At 33.4% G+C, this 11033-nt stretch overlaps 1 pseudogene; it reads left to right on the top strand.

Annotated features, from left to right (window-relative positions):
• The first annotated feature begins 9677 nt into the window (after positions 1–9677).
• LOC110304401 (large ribosomal subunit protein eL8 pseudogene) lies at positions 9678–10465 on the top strand (annotated as a pseudogene).
• Positions 10466–11033: the final 568 nt, after the last annotated feature.

Here is an 11033-nt window from a genome sequence, read left to right as displayed (position 1 = left end):
AACTTCGACTTGATCTTTGTACAAGGAGATAAAATTAATTGATTTGCATTCTTCTACATTCTGATGCCAGTTGAACCAACATCATTTGGTAAAAATGATGTCTTTCCCCCCCCCACCTCCCAATGGATAGTTTCAGAATCTTTGTCGAATATCAAGTGACCATAGTTTTATGGGTTCTTGTTTGGGAATTCAATTCTATTCCATTGATCTACATGTCTGTCTCTGTACCAATAGCATGTAGTTTTTAATCACAATTGCTCTACAATACAACTTGAGGTCAGGTATGGTCATTCCCAAAAGATTTTTGTTATTGAGTATAGTTTTCACTATCCTTGTTTTTTTTTTGTTTTTGTTTTTGGGTTTTTTTGTTTGTTTGTTTTTTGTTTTTTGTTATTCCAAATGATTGTAGAAATGACTCTAACTCTACGAAGAACTGAGTTTAAATTTTGATTGAGATTGCATTGAATCTGTAGATTGCTTTCAGCTCGATGGCCAATTTTTACTATATTAATGCTGCCAATCAATGATCATGGGAGATCTTTCTACCGTCTGAGATACTGTACAATTTCTTTCTTAAGAGGCTTAAAGTCCTTCTCTTTCAAGTGTGCTGTTAAGTTGCTAGGGTATACTCTTTTCAGATTCATTTTGGTGGCACTGACTCAGAGCTATGAGTTTTCCTCTAAGCACTACTTTCATTGTGTTACATAAGTTTGAGTATGTTGTGCCTTCTTTTTCATTAAATTTAAAAAGTCCTTAATTTCTTTCTTTATTTCTTCCTTGACGAAATTATCATTGAGTAGAGCATTGTTCATCTTCCAGGTGTATGTGTGCTTTCAGTTGCTTTTCCTATTATTGAAGATCAGCCTTACTCAGTGGTTATATGATAGGATGCATGGGAATATTTCAGTATTTTTGTATCTTTTGATTCCTGTTTTGAGAAAAATTATATGGTCAGTTTTGGAAAAGGTACCATGAGGTGCTGAGAAGAAGTTATATTCTTTTGTTTTAGGATGAAATGTTCTATAGACATTGGTTAAATCCTTTTGGTTCATAACTTGTGTTAGTTTCACTGTATTGCTGTTTAGGTTCTGGTTACATGATTTGTCTATTGATGAGAGTGGGGTTTGAAGTTTCCCACTATTATTGTGTGAGATGCCATGTGTAATTTGAGCTTTAGTAAAGTTGCTTTTATGAATGTGAGTGCTCTTGCATTTTGAGCATAGATGTTCAGAATTGAGAGTTCCTCTTGGTAGATTTTTTTTTCTTTGATGAGTATGAGGTGTCTTTCCTTATTGTTTTTGATAACTTTTGGTTGAAAGTCAATTTTATTTAGTATAAGAATGGCTGCTCCAGCTTTTTTCTTGGAACTATTTGCTTGGAAATTTTTTTTCTAGCATTTTACTCTTTGGTAGTATCTGTCTTTGTAACTGAGGTGCATTTCCTGTATGCAGCAAAATGTTGTGTCCTGTTTAAAAATCCAGTCTGTTGTCTATGTCTTTTTATTGGGGAACTGAGTCCACTGATATTAAGAGATTAAGCAAAAGTGATTGTTGCTTCCTGGTATTTTTGTTGTAAGAGGTGGAATTATGATTGTGTGGCTATCTTCTTTTGGGTTTATTGAAAGAAGATTACTCTCTTGCTTTTTATAGGGTCTAGTCTGTCTCCTCATGTTTTCCATCTATATTATCCTTTTAGGGCTGGATTTGTGGAAAGATATTGTGTAAATTTGTTTTGTCATGGAATTTCTTGGTTTTCCAGCTACATTATTTGAGAGTTTTCCTGGGTATAGTAGCCTGGGCAGGCATTTGGTTCCCTTTGAGTCTGTATGACATCTGCCCAGAATTTTCTGTGTTTTCTAGTCTCAGTTAAGAAGTCTGGTGTAATTCTGATAGGTCTGACTTCATATGCCACTTGACCTTTTTCCCTTACTGCTTTTAATATTCTTCCTTTGGTTAGTGCGTTTTATGTTTTGATTATTATGTGAAAGGAAGAATTTCCTTTCTGGTCCAATCTATTTGGAGTTCTGTAGGCTTCTTATATGTTCCTGGGCATTTCTTTCTTTAGATTAGGGACATTTTCTTCTATAATTTTGTTGAAGCCATTTACTGACCTTTAAGTTGGGAGACTTTGATCTATTCTATTCTTATTAACCCTAGGTTTAGTCTTCTCGTTATGTCCTGTATTTCATGAATATTTTGGGTTAGGAGAATTTTGTGTTTTGCCTTTGCTTTGACTGTTGTGTCAATGTTTACTATGGTTCTCTTTGGCCAGTTATTGGAGCAATAGTGGTGGTCTCATCTGTGAAATTATGAGTGACAAAGTCCTTGAAGATTAGCTCTCTCTGGGCAAGATCTGGTTGTGGAAAGCTATACCACAATTTTAGCTTGAGGGTGCAGATTGAAATGAGCAGATCCAGTCCTGGCTGCTCATAGGATCCTGGGTTCCTATGCCCTGTGGGCTCCTGGTCCATCTCTGGCCAGTTATTGGAGAAATAGTAGTGGTCTCAACTTAGGAGTGACAACACTCTTGGGAGACCTAGCTAGCTCTAGGAGGGATTTGGGTATAGATAGCTGTGCTGCAATGTGAGATCTGAGCCATATATGGAGATCCAAAGAGTTCTTCTTTTCTAGGTATGTTTGTTGCTATTTTAATGACTTTTTTCAAAGCCATTCCAGATGGCACATAACAGAAATATTTTGAGAAGTCAAAATCTTTATATTCACTATAACTGTGAATGCAATGATTTCTACCTATATAACATTGAACATGAATTTCTAAGTGTGATCCTAATTCTAATACATTTAATACCTTAGTTGTGATTTCAACACTGAATACTGTTATTTGTTTTATAAATATATACATGTTTATAAATATATACGCACATAATTCTATAAGATAAAACTAAAATAACAAGTGAAAAGACTCAGCATGACAATATGTCATTTATTTCAGACTAGGACAAATGGAGGGAGTATTTCAAAACTGGAAGATAGTAATAATAAAAATTAATAAGTAATAATAATAATAATCAGTTGAAAGACAAAATATATTTATTATGTAAGTTATGAAAGATGAAAAACTTGAGTTTTGAGTTATCTGAACCCTAGCATCCCTAGATCCTAGGGATCTCTTGTGATACCCTTTCTTGAGTGAACAGATGTTTGTTTATAGATCCTCAAGAAAAGTCATTTAGTGATATGGCATTCTATAGCATGTGGACCTTGTAAAATAAACTAGGGGCTGTTTCCTGTTTTCATTTCATGAGGAGATAGTATCCATTTCATTTAATTTTTTTCGCTAAATATGAGTGGAATTCACCAGAGAAAACAGCAGTATATGTTGTGCTACATTTAAGACATTAGGCACTTATCCTGTAGAAAGATCAGCTTAAATTATATATTTTGAGTGTTCCTAGTTCCTAGTCCTCCTTTCTCCTTCCAGGAGTAAAGTTTCAATTAGGATAAAACAGTTACATAGTCAACCATTTATAAAACAGATTAAGATTCTTAGATTAAACAGTTCAGACAAATACCTCTCAGGGACATAGATGTATACTCAATAAAATTTGAATGAATATTATTCAAATATATAAATGAAGGATTTTAAAGCATATAAAGTAGCATTTATACAATTCTACCTTAATATTTGTAAGTCACTTAATATAAGTCACATAAACCTATTTAAAAAGGAAACTGATATGATATTATCAGTTGATACAGGAAAGTAATTTGATAATATCTTTCACTGAGTTATGATTAAAACAAACAAAATGAGCAGAAGGAAATTTCCTCAACAAAAACAATAAAAAAATCTACAGGGTATTTACAGTGAATGTTAGAACTAATGGAGAAAACTATAATGCTTTCTCACTAAGACTAGCAGCAAGGCAACTGTGTTCTTGCTCACCGGGGGAAAAGGAAAAAAATATGAATAATATCTTTAAACTCATATTACTCCTATGTTCACTTGCAAATAAATAATTTAGATAAATTAGAAATATTTTAAAAGCACAGTGATATTTACAAAATATGGTTATTTTTATATCTATATCATCTATATCTATATCTATATCTATATAAAGAACTGTGGATGAAGCAAAAATATAGTATTGGATACATACCTGGATGTCTAAAACTTAAAATTCTCAGAAAATTTAGTACAGATTAAGGTATGGAGCAATTAAGTTATTCATATATTTTTGGCAGACATATTAAATGTTCAAAAGTATTTTGAAATAGTTTTTCAATTTTCAAATAAAATTATCTTAGAACAGAATTAATATAATTTTAAGTCAACACTTAGACACTAGTACAAATAACAACAAAGAAACATATATCAAGTGCTATAAGCCTTGAACAGCAATCTGGATAAAACATAATTCAAAAGAAATTTTAAAAACATATTTCAAAAGAAATTTTAGTAATGCACACATAGCATGCTATTAATGTGGGGATTGAGAGACTCCAGATGTGAGCAGATGTTTTCCACCATTATGTTAAACAGAAACGATAAATGCAAAATAATTAATACTATCTGTATCCAATGAGAGGCATTTTAAGTTAAGGGATCAATATAGAAAACTGATTTTTTTTCCATCGTAGTAGAGAGGTAAGTGGAAGTCTGTGGCTGAGGAGCTATTTAGGAGTCATAGTCATGTATCATCTCTCATGTGTCATGTGGGTCCTTGGTTGGATATTTTGGTCATAACACAGAATGATACACTTTAATTGATCTTTTGTTCCATTCAGTGAAAGAAAAACAAAGGCAAACAAAAACTGTTATACAATTCAGATCCAAGAGCCTCAAAAAAGGAGACTATAAGGATAAGTTCTACACATATATATATATTTTTTTTTGCTTTCCATAAATGTGTTTTTCTTCTGTAAAAGTGATTAGATATGAAAAATGTTTTCATGAGATTGTTAATCATCACACATACTTCTGATCCAAGTGTAAGTTATGGATGAATTGATTCAAGTCAGGAACTTCCAGCTTATTTATCCCATATTACTCATGTATTACATATGTACAGCCTATCCCCTATAATAGATCCAGTGTTCATTCAACTAGAAAATCCCAGTACTATTAACTTTCAACAGCATGCAGACACACTGCATGGCATGCCAGCTGCTGAACTGATACTAATTTGTGATAGTGATAGGTATAAATTACTTAATAAATATATTTTGTCTTTCACATGATTATTATAACCTATTATTATTTTATTATTATTTATTATTATTATTATTTATTATCTTTCAGTTTTGAAATGCTTCCTCCATTTGTCCTAGTCTGAAATAAATGACATATTGTCATGCTGAGCCTTTTCACTTGTTATTTTAGTTTTATTTTCTAGAATTATGTACATATATATTTATAAACATGTATATATTTATAAAGCAAATAATGACAGGATTCATTGTTGAAATAACAACTAAAGTATTAAAGGACAGTGCTGACTCAGATGGATAAGGAAAAAATTAAACATGACAACACACATTTTCAAAGCTGAAAGGAACATTTCAGCATCACATATGGAAATACTGACAAATCTGCCAGTGGACACAGGCAGTTTGAGATAAACTGGTGCAAATAACAATGCACTTGTTTGAATAATGATGTTAATATTGGAAAGGGTAACAGCTGGAGTATTTGAAAAAGACATAAAAAAATTGATTGCTAGAAAATCTCAAGGAAAATGACTTGAGAGCACATTGAAATACAGGCTTGAGGAAATGATAGAGGTTTGATAGTGATGCCCAGGAGAGTTAGAAGCACAGCATGCAGTGTTTCATGACATGACAGCTCCTGACTTGACGGTGAGTAACTTCTGAAAGTGATATGTATAACTTATGTAAGAAGTATATTATATCTTTCACATTATTATTATTTATTATTATTAAATGTATCTCACCTTCAAAAAATTAACATTTTTAAGGTTTCACTATTTCATTAATAGTGTTGTAAAAACATTAAAAAATAAGTACAATAATTGTTTATCATCAAGTCAACCAAGATATTTTAGAATAAATCTGTGAACTTTTGTGGTTTCTTTATAGGCAGAAACAATAGGAAAAAATGGAGCATAAAACAGATTTGGTAATTTTATGACAAATCTTCCTGGTACCATTTCTTTTAATGGAAAATGTAAATTTTCTCTCTGTTTTTAAAAACCATGCCATTCATTGTTGAAAGTGTACTATTAACTCATGCAAATGATAATAATTTTCACTCTTGACAATATTTGCTTCTTAGTAAAGCTAAAGTTTTTCCTTTTTTTGTTTGTTTGTTTGTTTCGCTTTTTTGGTTTTTCTTGTTTTTTGTTTGTTTGTTTGTTTGTTTGTTTGTTTGTTTGTTTGTTTTCGAGACAGGGTTTCTCTATATAGCCTTGGCTGTCCTGGAACTCACTTTGTAGACCAGGCTGGCCTTGAACTCAGAAATCTGCCTGCCTTTGTCTCCCAAGTGCTGGGATTAAAGGCGTGTGCCACCATTCCTCGGCTGAGGCTAAATTTTATAAACATTAACTGTAAGAATAAAACTTTAAATAGTATATGCAAGTTGTACAAAGATTTAACAATATATAAGGTGAATTGTCCTAGGTTCAGTGGTATAAAAATGGAAATCTACATAAATGAATGTGCTACCAACTCTGAAAATAGTTCAAGCAGACTAGAATATTCAAAGATAAGTTTCTTATTAAGTACAAATCCTATCAGATAGAACTTATAGTTTACAAAAGAAAGTCATTATTTATTTCTGTTTGCTGACCTACAGGGAACTTCACAGATTTCTCTTCCAAAAGGGGAAGGATTTATTGTTACTCACCTTGAATGTCACAAGATAAAGTGTTCTATTAGGCTACATGTACACTACTCAGCCACTTTTCTTTTTTTTCAGACCACTCTGAAATCCTCATGGTTTTCTAGAATTGAAGATATGAAATGTATTTTTCCTGTACTTTTATTTGTAGAGAGCAAAGACAATCGGGCACTGAAATCTACCTGTTATACTCCAAGGATTTCCGTGGTTTCCAGAGAAGCTTGGACAGGGCTTTCTGAAGATTAATGATAAAATGTTCATATTTATTGCATATGAGTTTTAACATATGTAGTAAAATTAATACCACTATTTACACACAGGGATTTTTTTAAATGATATATTTTGGTGTTCACATACATAACTGAACCTCATTATGTATAATGAATGCTTGTTTTGTGTCAGTTGTGTGCACTAATATAGAATGTATATTAGAAGAATGTTATAGATGGATATAGGCCAGGTTAAACAATGTGCTTTTGTAGTGTCATTGTGTAGATTTCAGACCAGGTATACATCAAAACAACACACCTGAACATCATATAATTGTGAGAAATGCAGAAATACTTATCTTTTGAATGTACTTTCTGGGTAAGGAAAATAAAATATAAAATAATTCCCTGCTTAAAGTGAATTATATTTATGTGTAAAAATGCAGGTAAAAGCAAACTTCTGGTTCTAGTACAGCAATCTCTTCCTATCATCAATGATAAGCTAAAATAGTCTATATTTAAGTGTAGAGGATATAAAAGCTTTAGAAATACTGAGCTGCGGCACCAAACATCTTCATTCTCAAATGAGATCCCAGGTAACTATCTGAAATTCCTCCTCAAGCAAGCTACAGACCCAAGAGCCGTCCAAATTGGAGGTGAGACTATACACCCTTACCCCCATTCTAGCTAGCTATGCCCCACGTGAAAAGGATATCAAAACAGAGCACATATTTGAGAGCAACTGTTTTTCATTCCCTGCTACATTCTTTCCTTTACTATGCTATGATCCTTTGTCACCACTCTAGAGCTTTAGTGTCCTGGTTACTTCATATGTATTTTCTTCACTACTTCTTTGGAGGTACAGGAGGAATAAAATGGTGCTATAAAGGGATGTGATTACTTTAGTGACACAATTTTGTCAAGTATGTAAGAAACTAAGGCTACAGCCACGTGTGGGGGGGTATACCTTTATTCCAAGCTCTCAATTCAGAAATCGCCTTGAGTCGATCTACATAGAATACACACACACACACACACATATATATGCAATTAAAGGAAAGAGAAAAAGAGGTAAAGCAGACATAGGCTTTCATCCCTAAACATGAAGATACCTGTAATTGATATTCTAGCAATGTAAAATTAGTTTTTTCCATGATAGTTTCACTGAGTATATTAACCACACTTCAAGGTAGACTCCATAGTTAGCAGTAAATGGCAGCACCATGGTATTCTTATAGGCATTTTGTTTCATTTTGATTTTTTTGGACAGTTGTAGTTTTTTGTTTATATATTTTTAGTCTTTTGTTACATATTTGGTTGTCTGTTCTAGTGGTTTTTTTTTTCTTTTTTGATAGATTTTTTTTTTATGTGTCTTTTGTTTGTTTGTTAGAAAGCAAGAAAACATGGAGTTCTGCAGGTGGGTTGGTACAGAATATTTGAGAGGAGGTTGGAGGAGGGAAAATGAGTGACCTGAATGTATTGCATGTAAAATATAACAAAACAAAAGGAAAACAAAGTAAAACCAAAACTATCCATTGAAGTTTTCTGCTGTCTTCATCATACATCATATTTCTTCCCAACATAACTGTTGTATACCTAATACAAATACAGAGATATGTGGCATTTCAGCTGACCATAGTTCACACAGAAATTTTATACAATACATGTAAAATGTTCTCACAGCTATTATCTATTTGTCATTTACTTTTATGTGACTCACAGTATCTTCAACTCTTAAAAAAGTTAACTTGCATTTCAATTATTTTATCAAAATCTATATAAAAATATTTTCCCCAAATGGGACCCAATGCTACCTAATAACTTTTCCTATGTAAAATAATTTCCATAGTCTTGAAGACTGGGAGCAAAGTTTGTTGAACAATGATCATATGTGTGAATAATCTTTGCCTGTGTAATGGACAAGGGACACAATTGATACAGGATGCATTATTTTAAAAATCCTGTTGAATTCAACAGTGATTTAATGGAAGTGCACAACACAGTGGAAAAAACACTATTTTCTCTTCGATTTTTGAAATTTTAATGTATTTGCATTTTCTGCTTTCATTTACATACCATAAAATCACTTCATATATCTTTGTTTTCTTTCCACTTTATGCCTTTTAAATTAATTTTTTTCATATGAATATATATACATATCCTAAATACATTCTACTCAGTCTATATAACATTTTCAGGGCTGATCTTTTGGTGTCATATTACTAACTGGTGTCCTCATCTCCGGAAAAAAATAATTTCCCCAACTCTCACGATTCTTTAGTAGTTTGTAGATTTTATTTTTTTTTTTTTTTTTTTTGTAGAGTTTAGGCCTTAGAGACTACTTCCTGTCTACTCTGAAGTATCCATTCATGCCAATTTTGTTCATTTTGTGTTTGGCTAGTCATGTTGCTGAGGCTTAGTGGGTGTATATTTTGTCATTGCTAGCAGACACAATCCCCTCGCAAACTCTCAGATCCTCTGGTTCTTAAAGTCTTTCTACCTCAGGGAACATTGCAAAAGATAAGCATCAGAGATGTGCTGGAATCATTTAAACCAAAATAAACATAAATATCTAGTTCTTATTGATGATTTGGTTTCTAAATGGATAATTAAAATATATTAAATTGCTCTCTCCAGCGGCCGAGCACGATGCCCAAAGGGAAGAAGACCAAGGGGAAGAAGGTGGCCCAGGCCCCCGCCGTCGTCAAGAAGCAGGAGACCAAGAAGGTGGTCAACCCTCTGTTCGAGAAGAGGCCCAAGAACTTCGGCATTGGACAGGACATCCAGCCCAAACGAGATTTAACGCGCTTCGTCAAATGGCCCTGCTACATCAGGCTGCAGCGGCAAAGAGCCATCCTCTACAAGCGGCTCAAAGTCCCTCCTGCCATTAACTAGTTCACCTAGGCACTGGACAGGAAGAAGCTACTCAGCTGCTTAAGCTTGCCCCCAATTACAGGCCAGAGACAAAGCAAAGGCTACTGGCCAGTGCTGAGAAGAAAGCTGCTGGCAAAGGCGACACCCCAACTAAGAGACTGCCTGTCCTCTGAGCAGGAGTCAATACAGTCACCACCTTGGTGGAGAACAAGAAGGCTCAACTGGTGGTGATTGCCCATGACGTAGACCCCATTGAGCTGGTGGTTTTCCTACCTGCCCTGTGTCGAAAGATGGGGGTGCCCTACTGCATCATCAAGGGAAAGGCCAGGCTGGGGCACCTGGTTCACAGGAAGACATGCACCTCTGTTGCCTTCACACAGATTAACTCAGAAGACAAGGGTGCTCTGGCTAAGCTGGTGGAAGTTATTAGGACCAATTATAATGACAGATATGACAAGATCCGTTGCCACTGTGTAGGCAACGTCCTGGGTCCTAAGTCTGTGACTCGCATTGTCAAGCTGGAAAAAGCAAAGGCTAAAGAACTCGCCACTAAATTGGGTTAAATGTACACTAACATTTTCTGTACCTAAATATAATTACAAAATTTAAAAAATATATATTAAATTAACTAGAAGACAAAATAATTATGAATTATGTATGTTCAAGTAAGGCACATACTGGAGAAATTTTTTGACATATCTTCTATGAGAATTTGGTTTTGGTTTTGCCAACAATTTTAAATAAATAATTTTCCATAAATGGTTTGTGACAAAAAATGATTCCATGTAATATATACATTTGAAATCCTGAAAAAATTAAAAATCCACTCCAATGGAGATTGATCTTTAAAGGATCACTTTTGTAGATATCAGTAAAATATTTAAAAAATAAACAGAAGACTTCAGAAACTTTAATAAACAGAACAATAGTTCTTGGAAAATCAATATAGCACAAATAGAGATTGTTTATTCCTGCAATTCAATACTAGATAAGATATAGTAGAAAATATACAAAATACATGTCAGAAGTACTCACCATTTCAGAGGACATCTTTACTTAATATTCTAATCATAAGATGGGAGGGAAGATGTTACATGAAAATATTTATGTAACTGAAAATCAAAAACTGAG

The sequence above is a fragment of the Mus caroli genome, unplaced genomic scaffold, assembly GCF_978045245.1.
Source record: "Mus caroli unplaced genomic scaffold, Mus_caroli_1 scaffold_1, whole genome shotgun sequence".
NCBI classification, from domain to species: domain Eukaryota; kingdom Metazoa; phylum Chordata; class Mammalia; order Rodentia; family Muridae; genus Mus; species Mus caroli.
This window is presented reverse-complemented; position numbering and strand designations above follow the sequence as displayed.